A 15402-nucleotide genomic window follows, 5' to 3' on the forward strand; every position below is an offset into this window, starting at 1 on the left:
CTCTACTTCTAATGAGTTTCTTGTTAACCAGGTCCCAACATCGGTACCCAAATTCTCTGTGGCCATATCTAATAAAGATACACTGTCTCGTCTTGCTATCAAACTTAGCTCTCTCATCTCAAGGAACATGAACAAACACTTTACAACCAAAAACTCTCAAGTGATCATAAAAGATGTCTTCACATTTCCAAACTCTTTATGGAACGTCGCCATCTAAAGGAGTTGAGGGCGAAAGGTTTATCAGATCAACCGCTATCTTCATTTCCTCTCCTCAAAAGGATTTTGGCAACATAGCATGAGACAACATACACAAAATTCTCTCATTGATAGACCTGTTCATCCTCTCTACGACTCCATTCTGTTGAGGTATATTTGGCAGTCTTTAAAAGCTTAATCCCATGACTTTTATAGTATTCCACAAATGGTCCTCTGTATTCGCCACCATTGTCCGAACGAACACATTTCAACTTCTTCTCAGTTCTCTCTCTACTTCAGCATGAAACAACTTGAAATAATACAATGATTGGTCCTTAGTCTTCAAGAAATATTCCCACACCTTTCTTGAGCAATCATCAATAAAAGGGATGTAATAATGAGCACCACATAAAGTCAAGGAATCCATAAAACATATGTCTGTTTGAACCATATCTAGGATATTGGACTTCTTAGATGGAGTGAAACTCTTGAAGGAAACTCTATATTGCTTACCAACTAAGCAATCTGTGCATGTCTTCAAATCTGTGGACTTCAAGTTCTGAAGATCGATTGTCTTGGAGAGAACTTGCATGACATTCTGAGTTAAGTGACCAAATCGCTTATGCCAAAGCTATGCCAAACAATCATTAATTGCATTTACTTCTCCCCCATAAGACATAGCCTCTATCACATAAAGAGAACTGACTTTCATTCCTTTAGCAACCACCAATGACCCCTTAGTGAGTTTCCATTTTCCTTCACCAAAGTGACTATGATAGCCTCTCATCATCTAGAATTCTAGTAGAGATCAAATTCATCCGAATATTGGGAACATGTCGAACATTCTTCAAAAGTATCTTGCACGAAGTGTTAGTATCCAAACAAATATCTCATTTTCCAACAATCTTACACGTTACATTGTTTCCCAGCGTCATTGAACCAACCTGTCCACTAGTGTAATAAGTAAATATATCACAACAATTGGTGACATGATAAGAAGCACCCCAGTCTACCACCCATTATGTATCTTGAGAAACAAGGTTGATACTATCATTATCGTAAACAATATCGATGTCGTTACCACCCACAACTGCAACCTTACTACTTCCATCTTGCTTATTCTCCTTTTGTTCCCGTTTGAAAGATTTGCACTAATACATCTTGTGTCATGGCTTGCCACAATGATAACATGTAATCTCTTTTCTCGAGCTGGATATTTCCCGTGACCTGTCTAAACTGCCACTACGATTCTTAATATGCTCGGACATAGAAGACACATCTTAATATTTCAACGAGCAAAGCTTCCTAAATAGAAATGCTCTGTTTTAAGTGTTGTTCTTCTCATACAACTCACTCAAAATAGTTAACCTTTATGAGCATTAACCTCAATATCCACATGCTGATACACACTGTTGTCAACCCATTGCCTGATTTTACCAACCGTTTTTCTATTCAGCTTCTTCCAATCTGCATCTATCATACTCTATGGTTTGCCTTTATCACCCAAAATAGTGTCTTCATAATCATAATTACAAAATAAGTTCTCCATCTGTGACTTCTAGATTGTGTAATTGGTAGCTGCGAGTTTGATCATCGTGACATTACTACTCAACGATTCTTCTATTTGAATTATACAAGAATCACCACCAAACGAACTCAGCTCCGATACCACTTTTTAGAGAAACTGAATAAAAGCACCTATTTAGAAATCCAATTAGACAAGATACAACAAAGGCCTAAAACTTCTTTTTCCCCTTCTGTATAATTAAATGGGCAGCCAATTCAATTGAGCATCAAACAATCAAACAATCAAATAAACAAGACACCAAGATTTTAAGTGAAAAACCCAATTAAGGTAAAAACCACATGACCCTTAGACCACTTAAACATCCACTATATTAATGGGTATACAAGTGTTGTTCAATACAAGTCTAAAGGTAATCTAATAAGAAACATCAAATAACCTCATCCTAACTTATCATTACAACACATATCATCATCATCATCAAAGATGGCTAGCAAAATAGAGGCAAAAGAAACTGTGTTTGGCCTAAAGTCGTTGGTTAGAGAAGAACATAAGAAGGGCTGGTTTCTCGTCTACACGAACTAACCTGGTCGACTAGTCTGAAGCTGGTCAGAGGCTGATCGGAGTCCATCTCTAGAGAATCTAGAGTGTACATGGAAGAGAGGGAGCAGAGATCTGAGAGAGAAAGTTGTTTCTTTTTTTTTTATTAATTAATGAAATTCTCTAATGGGCTTTATTTTTTTATCAAGCCCATATCATTTGAGCTGACCCCAACATGAAATGTGTAAATTGTGTTTCCTAATCCTATGACTGACCCTCCTCTATAAGAGACTCCTTGCATTGAATTAGAGACTTGCTTGAAATGTGAGAAACTCACAATTTAAAAAAACAATGTATCCGAGAGCAACTAGTTTAAAAAACAACAAATTATATTTTAAATGTAATTTTATAATTCTTTTCACATATCAAGCAATCTCAACAATATCTGTCTTCATCGAACTTTGGTCTTCAAACTCCACCTCAATCATCGAGTCCCACCTAAGCTTAATGGAATGATGAAGCCTTAGAAATGGAACCGCCTTTGTGAGCATCTCACTTGGTTTGTCCTTGATTATCACCTTTATTATCTCCACCTTGCGCTCCACTAGGTCTCTCAGAATGTGGAATCTTATATAAGTGTGTATGGTCTTCTCAAAGTGTTGAGATTCTTACTAACATGAATAAAACTTTGATTGTGATTTCTCCTCCAAGCAAATCACCAACAAAACCTTTCAAAAGTGTTGCTTCCTTCAAAGCTTCTACCATTGTTATATAATGCTTATGTGGTGGATAAAGCAACTATGGGATTGAGAATGGACCATATGGACATTTTCTTGTTAAGATTTTATGTAAAATTATTATTTCAGATTATGTGTAAAATTAATTTTCCAAAAGTTTTGTAAAAAAATAGTGTTTATTACATCAAAAGAATTACCAAAAGTTAAGAAAACCTTAATCTTTTGAGGTACCTCAATACCCCATCTGACAATATCCTAACGTGTTTTGCCTGATTTAAACATAAAGCTAGACACCAATAAGGTTGTATTTTCCAAATCTGGCCTAGTGCGTTCCATTCCCATATATCAAACTCCCAATGCTACATGGTATACACTCCACCTCATTTTTAAGACAATCATCACTATGAAGCCAAAAGTGAGAAGCTTCTCATGTTCATACAAAATTATCACAACCTTCTCAAGTTAGGCTTTTGCCCAATATGCAACAGATGTTTTCATCTTTGTCTTGTAATGTTCATAGAGTGTGCACGACGATGCATATCGGTCAGTGCTAGATAGTGGCGCTCATGCACAGGGAGAGACAAAGGTCAATGTTAGCGATGATATCGAGTTAAACCACACGGTTTAACCTAGGTCAATGCACCTAGCTCAGTCAAAGAAGTAGAACTTAGGTGGGGAATTCAAATATTGGTGAGGCCACGTCATTGTTGTTTTCAAAGACACGGTTGTCGAGATCTTCATTAGCTTTGTCTATTTCTAGAAGATGAAGAACACATTGTAAATGCCCTTCATTTGGTCATGGTAAAATTCTGAATTTTTTACCTTGTATTAGTCTTCTAAAAAATTGTCTTGTCTCTTACACATAACCATTTTAGGTGATTCAAGTTGAATTAGAAAGCTAACATAATCCTCTACAATTCCTCCTTTCCCGACTTTCAATTGGAGCTCTTGAATTTCACAAAATTTCAATACAAGACAGAGCTTTCATCATGGAGTTAAAAAGTGATCACTCCTCACTCAAAAATTTATTTTGGAAGTTATAGTACTTTAGTTGATTCTACCTATTGTATCCATTTAACACATATCCCGATCGAATGGCACCGATCTCGATTTCCAATTCGAAGATGAAAGGATTGTGAGTATCTACAGAAGTTGATGCATGAACACTCATTTGTCCTATAAATTAATTAAAGCTAGACTCCACTTCCCACAATTATAACTTTGGCTACACTTGACCAATAAAGGTCTATAACCTACCAGTCAAAAAGTCTAGAAGTCACCTTTCTTTTCACACTAAGAAAGACACATGGTTTGATCCACAACCCATGATAGGTTCCTTATAAACCAAGGTGGTCACATTGGAATCATATTTGGATATTCGATGATTCGTTGAGCTACAAGCCATCTCAATTGTGAAATTGCTACCAAAATTGTATCCAAGACCTATGATGAGCCAACCCAATTGGTGTCAGCCCCTTACTCGACCTGAGTTGATCAAGAGATCCCAAACAAACTCAATTGTCTATTCGGTCGAGTTAAAAGGGGCCAACTTGTGTTCAAATTCTTTAACTTCAAATGGTGACCCATTCTCAACTATTTTAAATAAAGTAAAGACCAAGATTGTGAGTTATCCTTAGGGCTTTCCGAAATCCGAAACATGATCCAAATGACACGAAGACGCGATCCAATTTTGCTTTTGACCAAAAATCATACAGGTGCTTCAAATGGATAAATTGACCCAGACCTTGATATAAATTAGGCCTCCTCTTCCAAATTGAAAAGGTATATTCAATTATTAAAATCCTAAAGATAACCTCTGAGACTATTTCCTCCACTCAAGAACGTCTCTTTCGTCCTATATTGTTTATGTATAGATGCTTACTTAGGCTTGGTAAAACGTTAGATGTTAGTCTAGGGTTAGATAGAAGCTAATATAATACTATATCGTTAATTATAAACATTTCGACAAACTGTTTAGCCGAATCATTATTAATGTTCTAGAGCTCTGGTTACAAAAATCATCATCTAAAACATTTATAATATGACTACCTAACGAATCTAATCTATTCGTGACATTAAGCGAAAGATAAGTTAGATTTTAACCTTCATCATCATCCTCGTCGGCTGTATGCGTGTTTTTTCGTTTCCTTAAAAATAACCCCGTCATTAAGGGCAGTTTGTGCGATCCAAAAATTATCGACCCCATGCCTTACCTTCCTCGCGTGCTCTTGTGGTAGAAAACGAGAGATTTTTATTTTAGGTTCGACCCGTGCACTATTTTTAAGAAATAACACTTTTTTGCGCGTTAAGGAAATCTATGTTAAAGAACCCTTTTACTTACATTTCTTTGCATACTGTAAATGTAGAAAGGGATGAGGAACCAAAAATAATGTTCTCTAGTATAGGCCTTTTGAATTGGCCCATACATATTTTAAATCAATCCACTCGTGGATGTATGTATCGATTTAATTGATTTTAGAGTGACCACTTTACTTTTCTTCTTAAAAAAACTAAAAAAAGAAAATTAGAGATTCATTTTAAGAGTCCGATGTTTGGTTACGTATTAAGAAAGAGCCTACAACGTTATGTCATATATGCTTGTCTTCATAGTTAGTCTCTACTCCTAAGTAATCAACCAATTGATGTTTGAATGATTGTTACATCTTCGTTTTGAGTTTAGAACTCTTTTACTTGTGTGAGAAAATCTTAACCGTTTGCCCAAAGGGCCTAATCCTATTCATGAGGCATAGACAAGGTTAAAGCAAAGAAGAGCATCAGTGCACAATTCCCGAGGAAAAAATTGATCATGTTTGAGGAGAATAAGGATTCATATCAAATATAATAATTTTATTATTTTGGATTGAAGATCGAAGAATAAATTCATCAAAAGTCCCGAATATTTCCCTTTTAAAATTTCTAGAGGTGAGAAAACTCTAAATACAACACATTAAAACGAGTCATTTTAAAAAATGATCCTCAAAATTTCTAAAACTTCACACGATGGTCAAGAATATTTTTATAATCGCATAGGAATCGAGTTTGGATTTTTTAGAGTTATTGAACTCTAGATATGAAACTACAAAGATAGACTTTTTTCAGAACGGATCCCAAAAATTCTGAAACTTTTTTGGATATTGAAAATAATTTTAAAATGCTACATTTTTAATTTCATGATTTTTGGATTCATAAAACTCAAGTTATAGCCTCTCAAAGTTTTGAATTTTTCCAAATACACCATAGAAATTCCAGATTTTTTTAAGAAATAACATTTCTGAATTTGTGGAAAAATTTGAAGAGTTTTAAAAATTATTTGGACGCTTGAATCATCATTTAAGTGTCATTTGATAAATCTTGTAACAAACAAGACTTTGAATTTTTAAAATTTGGAGTCAAAATTAAATGAAATAGAAATTTGGGGATTCAATTAAGAAACGAAATGAGTTTAGGGGTACTTAACTTCGAATTAATAAATTAATTCGAAATTAAAGTTCCTAGTCAATTTAAAAAATATTAAAGGTCCAAGTGGAAAATTGAATACACCTCGAAACTTGAATGAATGGAAATAACAAAGAAAAAAAGTGTAGGACTTCTTCTTCTTCCTCCTTGCCTGCTTCCGGCCTTCACCAGATCCCAACGCCATGGATGCTATGAGATATTCCTCATTTGAAGACTGAACAACAGAGGTCTCCTCGGAATGAGCTCCGTCTTCGTCGTCGTTTAGCCGCTAATTGGATGCTAATAGAATCCAACGCCGAGGAATTGAGGTAGATTTTGTGTTACGATCTGGACTTTGGATTTTCTCGATGGACATCGTCTGACCTCGCCGATGTCTTGGAGAACTGGAACTCGTCACTACTAAAGCTTGCTTACCTACTAAAGACCTTACGGGGACATTAGGAATTGGTTCCCTTTCTCCCAAGTCCAGCCCCTCTCTCTATCATATGTGTAGAAGATCAAATTGAGCCAAGAAGTGCTGAATGGAATAATCGTTCGCCCTTTTATCTTATGTTTGAAGGGTAATATTTGAATAAAAAAAACCTCTTCCTTTATTCATTTAAAACAACTCTCCTTAACATCCTCTCCACTTTTTATGGTGGAACCCTAACTCGAGAATCTTGAATTCTCCTTTTGAAGCATAAAATGATGCATCCTAGCCTGTGTTATTAGTTTTTGAAGTTTACCCTCCATTTGGCCTTTGGTCTTCATGCAATTTCTTCACCCAAGACTTCAAATGTTCATAATTTTTGGCTCAATGCTCATCATGGAATGAGAGAGTATGTGTTGGAAAGGCCTGAGACATACACACAACTCCCATGTTTGAGATTTAGCAAAGGGAGTCTGCATCGCCAAAACAAAACTACTATAATGTTACTAGTCTCCATATAAACCACTCTTGTTACAAGCGACTTGATATGAGATACATTATAAACCAAAAGACTTAATTTGTACAATTTGAAAGGTGACTAAAAGAGTTTTCCAAGGATAACACATTCACCCAAAATGGTCAAGTAAATGTAAGCATATGAATTTTTGAAGTGGAGTCTGCCTCCAGTTAGCTCCTAGGACTCGGGATTGAGGTTTGGGTCATTTGCATTGCTTCAGGACATGTCTTAAATATTTAATCAGGGCTAGAGGACAGTTCCATTCGAAATGTAAATGAATTATATTTCTAACCCAAGTTGAATCACTCGAATTCATCAACCACAGCTCAAGTTATGAATTTTTTAGTAGGGACATGTCGGATTCAATTCTCACTTGGATACACTTTATTTGAATCCAAATTTCGGCCATTTCAAGGATTCAAGCTGAGAAGAATTATGAATGGAAGTTGTATAGGACTCATTTCCCTTTTTAAAATGTCTAAAATCATCGAATTCCATTAAAAAAGTGGCCCAAGAGAATTTCAAAGTTTCAATCACTTTCAGGGCCTAATAATACCTTAAAGGGTTGAAACACCCCTTTTTTTGAGAATCCCTTTTCAAATAATCATAGCTTACACCTCTAGTGACATCTTCTATAACTAATATTTGAATTCCAATTGGGTGATCAAACTACTTAGCTGGTTGATCCACGGTTGACTTCTCCTTAACCTGGATTAACTCATTACTTTGCGAGTTGACTCGCCGGTTTGACTCATCTTTCGATTTTTTGCCTTTTTGAATATCTTCTACACATAATCACAAACAAAAATATTATACTAAAAAATTATAATTCTTCAAAACAATGGATATGATCATGCTACAAGTTTCGGAAATTAAGTCATTATGAAAAACGACAGTTTGACCCATAAACGAGCTCCAAAATGACCCTTTAGTACATTTTCTTTAAAAACAATATTATACTCAAAGTTCACAATTTTTCGTGCCGGTCATTTTAAAGGCACGAGAGCACTCATGACTTTATTAATTTTGAAATTCAATATTTGGACCATTATTTTCTAATTTTTTCGAGTCGGTTTTTAAAAGAAATTTTTACGTTATTATTCTCCCGACCTAATAAACGAGCATGGACATTGTATTAGACCAAGTTATTTATTGAATACCTGAGGTGTAATAATGGGGTGTCTACATCAACATTTTCTAAACTCAACCGAGAACATTAGCTTCATATACTGCTCACGGTGTGGACGATGAAATAACTAGTGTTGAAGCTATGATGAAGAAGCCTCAACCTCCTCATTCGAATTCGTATTGAGGAAGGTGAGGTTTATTAAGGATTTAAATCCGAACTGTTTGATGAAGGATTTCGTAGACTCGGTTTCTTGAAGAAATCCGCGAGTCTCTAACGATGCTCATTGATTGCGAAGATCAACCGCGAGGCAGAGTTGATGAAGAATTCACCAAGTTTTGTTCGAAATCACGATTTTGGATGATCTTTTTTAATTTCCGATGAACTCCTGCTACCAACACGGAGAAAAAAAGAAAGAAAAGAATCCACTATAGTTTGTCGCGGACGATGAAGATAGGTTGCATGACGAGTTGGTCATTCCATTAGCCAATGACGATCTACGTGGATCCATGCTTCGTCAATAAGTTATCATTCGCATATTTACTAATGTGTCATTGCACCAAAAGACAAAGTCAATTATTTGACTTTGTGTTATTGGTCCTCCAACTTCTTCTAATCTTGTAATTGGATTCCTAGACTTTGATTTCAACCTTAAACTTTCAATTTCGATTTATTTACATTTAAATTGAAATTTCTAGGCCCATAGACTATTTTTCTATTTTCAGTGAATTGGTGAACTCTAACCTTAATCCATTTTGAACTCAAACTTTCAAAATTAAATTATTTAAATTTTCATTAAGTCTTTTTTGTTTCACATTTTCACCGAACGACTTTTCTAAATAATTTATACTTCTAAATTAACTCTGAAAAATCCAAAAAAAATACAAAGTGGTCAAAATATTATTTTTAACATAAATAAATTTTTTCACAATTTTTAGGATTTGTTTTGAAAAACTTTTAACATTGTGATGTCATAACTTTCGAATTTTTATCCTTTTAACAATTTCTAAAACTATTTTTGACCATTAATTTTTTTTTCATAACTTTCAAAATATTTTAGAAAAATACTCAACTTAGTAGTGTCATAAGTGAAGTTCTATAATTCCACAATTACTTACAAAAATCCTATGAATTTCTAAATTAATTCTTCACAGAAATATGCAAGTAAATTTTTTAAAAATAAATACTCTAATTTTCCTTAGTTTCTTTAAGAAGCAAATTAAGGTGATGACTCTCAAGTAAATTAGGTTAATCCATCTAAGTATGCGACTAACCTAAAATCTGTATGGGCCAATTAGAACGTTTTTATAGAGAGTTCAATTTTCAGTTCCTTATCTTATTAAAGACAAGACAACTCCCGAGAGAGTAGTCTTCTCGTCTACTTTTTATAATATTCGAGAGAAAGATAAGCCAAAGGGGTCTCTATCAAAATCTAACTCAAACAAACAAAACTCTTTTTCTCTAAAACATGTACTCGGATCGAGCCTACCATTTAAATCTCATGTCTTCTACCCCAGGAGTATATAAGAGGATGGTAAGGCATGGGACTTAGATCAATTTTGAAGTACGAACCTCCCTTAAAAATAGGGCGTTGTTCTAAAAAGGAAAAAATTATTTTGTAAACAACTAACTATAAGAGTGGGATGAGATAGAAAAAAATGCGAACTTATTTGATATTAATGTGATTTTTAACTTATCTTATTGCTATTTTTGTAAATTCAAATCCGATCAAATGCCCGACCGAGGGCACGATCGAGATCCTGACCGAGCAATTGTTCTTAGTTTTCTTCAAGTACTTCCACTACTTTTTGAAAAATCAAGTCAAAGTCACGTGAAGACTTTAACGATTTATTAAAACGCGTTTAACTTCCTCATTTGTAGGTCAAAACAACATCGAAAAATGCTACATGACCATGAAAGAGTAAGAAATTTATTAGAGCCAATAATTTCAAGCAAGGCGCAACCAATTAGAGAACAACTCATTTTTAATTCATTGTTTCATTTTAAAACATTCTACATTTGAGGTTCATATGGGTAAATTAGGTCACAACTTTTTATAGTAGCCTATAGATAAAATATATGAGTCTTTGTAAAAGCACACATGCGTAGACCCCTCTAGCTCCTAAAATTAAACACCGAATTAGTCTCATCGGTACCTTAAACTATGTTTTTTCTTATGAAATTTAGTGTTCCAGATCCTAAGGATATCCATAATTATTGTACGGAATCATTTTCATTCATTTTAATGTGTACATTGGTAACTTTCAATAAATCTGTATTTTATTATATTTGAGGATTGTGTGATTAGTGAATTGGTGGTATATTTTTAAAATTAAAACTATTTACAATTTTTTATTTTTTTTTATCAAATTCATTAATTTAATCTAAATTAAAAACGCCTAAACTTATTAAAATTCTTAGATTTTATAAAAATGTGTTATTGGACCATGCTCAAGGACAATGATGTTAGAACATGTATATTATTGTATAGTAATTGATATAGGAGTTTATAGTTCTTAAAATTTTTGAAAAAACTAATCAAGTAATTTCCATATTTTCTTTAATTTTAATCATTAATTGATGTTAATGATATGATTCTGATTTATATTGTTGTTACTTTGTAAATTAACCAGTTTAGCCCAAAATATTTTTGGTTTTGGATTTTTTAGGTATATTCTTTGTGTAGTGTGCTCTTGATTTTAGGTCATTCAATCAGTCTTGGCATGGTTTTTGACTATAGATTGGAATAATTAGCGTGATTTATGGTCCAGGAAACAACCGAAGATCATCTAGGGTCACTTATCTTAGCCTTCGACTAGGAAAAAATTGCCATGAAATGGTTTCGACCGGAAAAACCTAGCCATTACTAGGTTTTCAACTGATTTTCTAAGGAAGCGACTAAGAAAAGATAGTGAGGCTGGTATTCAACAACTACGTCAATGGGTCATTTCCTTTAAGATTTACACTACCTACTATCTAAACCTTCCCCATTTTCCAAAAGGTAAAAATTAAATACAACCTCCCCGAATTCGATAAGTGAGGACCTCACATTCGTCCAAATCCCGCAAGCCCATCTGTATTTAGCCCCCGCATGTGTACTCACGTCCAGATCCATATGCCTAGATCCGTCTACCAAATATTCCTACAAATTGGCTCTAATGGTTTGTTCTATTTTTTTTTAATATAACTACCTTCGTTAATTTAAATTTTTTTAAAAATATATAAAACACCATAAAATAATATTTCCAACAATATATATATGGGTAAGTGTTTGTTAGGATTTTATTTTATTTTTAAATTAACATTTTATTTCTCTTTTAGGTACCATTTTCGAGCATCGCTTATAGTTTACCGATACTTGCATTCTCTTATATATTATTGACTTTAGATCTATGACAATAACTTAGACATTTGCTCTTAGGAATATATTCATACCAGCATATTTTAGGACGCAGTAAATAAATAAGATGTGAAATAATACTCTTTTAAATTGCCAAGAGGTTAAAGTAGAGATCGTGATTCGACAATTCGACAAGCATGTGAAATGTAGAATCGATGTCATTTCTCACGTATAACAAAGCACCGAACTAAGAACATAATATCTAAAATACGTTTAAACTTGTAAAATATTTGTTTTCTAATTTCTAAAGACATAAATTAAATAATCACTTTAAAAAAATCAAAACTAGTTTAAATCTACAATTTAAATAGTCACGACTACCATTCTCACTCGAGACTCGATGGGAAGGTAAGTTATGGACATGACTTGAGGTCGAAATCTCTTTTCGAAAAGAATCAATTTTGGCCTTACAATTATTTTTAATAAAAATAAATATTATTGTTTTATAAAAAGTAATAATTATATATATATATATTAAATATATTATTAAATAAAAAAATATAAATTAAATAATAAATTAAAAGTTTTATAAAATTAAATTAAAAATCAAAAATAAAAGTTATATATAAATTAATAAAAAAAATAGAAAAAAATTAAAATATATTAAGTTAATGGGTTTGTATATATTTAAAAGAGTAATTTTAGAATTAACACAATGTTTAAAGAGAAACTATCCATTATCACATTTTTATTTAATTATATATATTAATTTTAAATATTTTTAAATATTTGTCTAATTATGTATTATAATAATATTATTTTTTTTAACTTAAAAAAATTTATATTCTGAGTTATTTTTATTTTTTTTATTTTTTTGATAAATGTTAAATTTTATTAACTTTGCTGATTAAACAATCAAAATTAAATATATATATATATATATATATATATATATATATATATATATATATATATATATATATGGTGGAAAGATATACATGTTTTTATTGTTAATATTATATTCAAATATATAATAATTTGAAAGATAAATTTATATACTAATTTTATTATTATTATTTTTTAAATTGTATAATTTTGTAAATTAATATTATTTGTGTATAGATAAATATTATAAATAGTTTTCAACCAGCAATTGACGCGACTCGATTAGAACCTCACATGCTACAGGAAAACAGGGAAGAAAGAAGGAATTTGGAAGGTTGGTTATAATTAAAGAGCCAACCTCTTTGGTCTTAAAAACCAAATTACTAAACTCTTAATACATGCAAAGAAGAGATAACTCACAATCAATAAAGAGAAAGCTCAACAAATAACAGTCCAACTCAATATTCATTATCTCTAGTACTGAAATTTATTAAAAAAAACATATTATGAGGAGATAGTTAAATGGTCAGTTAATGCAATGAAGGAGTTGATGAAGACTCCCAAAACCAAGACATACACTATCAGGAGTAATTCAACATGGAAAGTCAACGAGGTATGAAAGAATAAAGAAGAAAAAAATATGAAGATCATGCCTACAAAGGAAAAATCTACTTGGGAGATATTCAAACAAAGGTAGAGGTACTCAAATCACCTTTTCAAATCACCTTTGAACCCAACTACCAAAGAAGCTCTATTTAAATAGTGGGGAGAAAAGGGGCTTGAAAAAGTTTCTGAAAACTTACATGACTTCTACTTCCTATAGTTCAAAAAGGGTTCAAATTTGAAAGAAATCTTGGATAAAGGGAATACTTTAATAGGTTCAAATTGCATGAAGCTGGCAAAGTGGTCAGAAGAGATGAATCTACAAAGCATACCAAAGGAAACTGTCCAGATTTGGTTCAAGCTCTGGAACATTCCATCCCACATGTACAATGCTAAAGCGATTAGTCACTTTGCATGTATAATTGGGAAACCATTATATATGGACCTAATAACTGAAAGAGGAGAGCACTTGTCATTTGCTAGAATTAGCATTGAAGTACATCCTAGGAGTGTCCTGCCAATGAAAATGGTTGTGTTGACAGAAAAGGAAAGCTGTAGGTTCAAATTATTTTGACTAAGTGTCAAAGTATTTTGACTATTGGAATTTTGATAATGAGTGTGTATAAAACTTAATTTAAGTCGTCTAATCGTTTTTGGTGCAGGTGTATCGAAAACAGATTATATTAGACTAAGTCTTAATGAGGTTCATTAGACTGATTGGCAATTAAATGTATTGAGTTAGACGTACAGTCTAACAGATACATAGTTAGACGTGTAGTCTAACGGATACGTAGTTAGACGTGCAGTCTAACAGACGTAGTTAGACGTGCAGTCTAACATATACGTAGTTAGATGTGCAGTCTAATAGATACGTAGTTAGACGTGCAGTCTAACAGACGTAGTTAGACGTGCAATCTAAAGGATACGTAGCTAGACATGCAGTCTAACATACGTAGTTAGACGTGTAGTCTAACAGGTGTAGTTAGACGTGCAGTCTAACGGATACGTAGTTAGATGTGTAGTCTAACATGCATAATTAGATGTGCAGTCTAACAGACGTAGTTAGATGTGCAGTCTAACGTATACGTAGTTAGACGTGTAGTCTAACAGACGTAGTTAGACGTGCAGTCTAACAGATACGTAGTTAGACGTGTAGTTTAACAGTTACGTAGTTAGACATGCAGTCTAACAGATACGTAGTTAGACGTGTAGTCTGACAGATACGTAGTTAGACGTGCAGTCTAACGGATACGTAGTTAGACGTGCAGTCTAATAGACGTAGTTAGACGTGTAGTCTAACGGATACGTAGTTAGACGAGCAGTCTAATAGACGTAGTTAGACGTGTAGTCTAATAGGCGTAGTTAGACGTGCAGTCTAACAGACATAGTTAGACGTGCAGTCTAACGGATACGTAGTTAGACGTGTAGTCTAACATATGAAAGTTAGACGTGAAGTCTAACTCCTTCAGATTAGTCTAAAGAGAACCATAATTAGACGTGTCGTCTAATCCCATTAGACTAGGTGGTCTAATGGATCTTGCTATTAGACGTGGGAGTCTAATTTTATTAGACGAGGTCGTCTAATTGAAATACGTCTAATGCGATGCTTAAGCAGCTGCTTGAAGTTAGCACACGTCTACCCACGATGAACTAGCTGTACGCTACTCCTGCTCCATTTTCTAGTGAAGATCAGTACAACATCCAGTTGCAACCAATTGATTAATGCCATGTAAGCAAATATTCTTCCCACTACTTGTTTTTTCAGGAATATCCTAGAAGAATATTTGGCGCCCTACCAGATTGTTACGACCACGATCATGGTGCTCAAAGTCTGCTGTGTACTATGGAGGTGTTCCAATGGAAGCTCGCCACGTGTCATTATGGAAGATATGACCGTTGGTATCTGCTCCCTATTTAAAGATCTTCAAGGACCACGAATGAATTATCGATCTATCGATACACAGATTAATCAATCTACGCATACAAACTGATTTACGAAAGAGTTGCTTTCTTGATGTACTGAGTGTTTATCAATAGAGTTAGAATCAAAGCATTGTTTTAGCTGAGTG

This window comes from Impatiens glandulifera, chromosome 3 (assembly GCF_907164915.1).
Source record: "Impatiens glandulifera chromosome 3, dImpGla2.1, whole genome shotgun sequence".
Taxonomy (NCBI): Eukaryota; Viridiplantae; Streptophyta; class Magnoliopsida; order Ericales; family Balsaminaceae; genus Impatiens; species Impatiens glandulifera.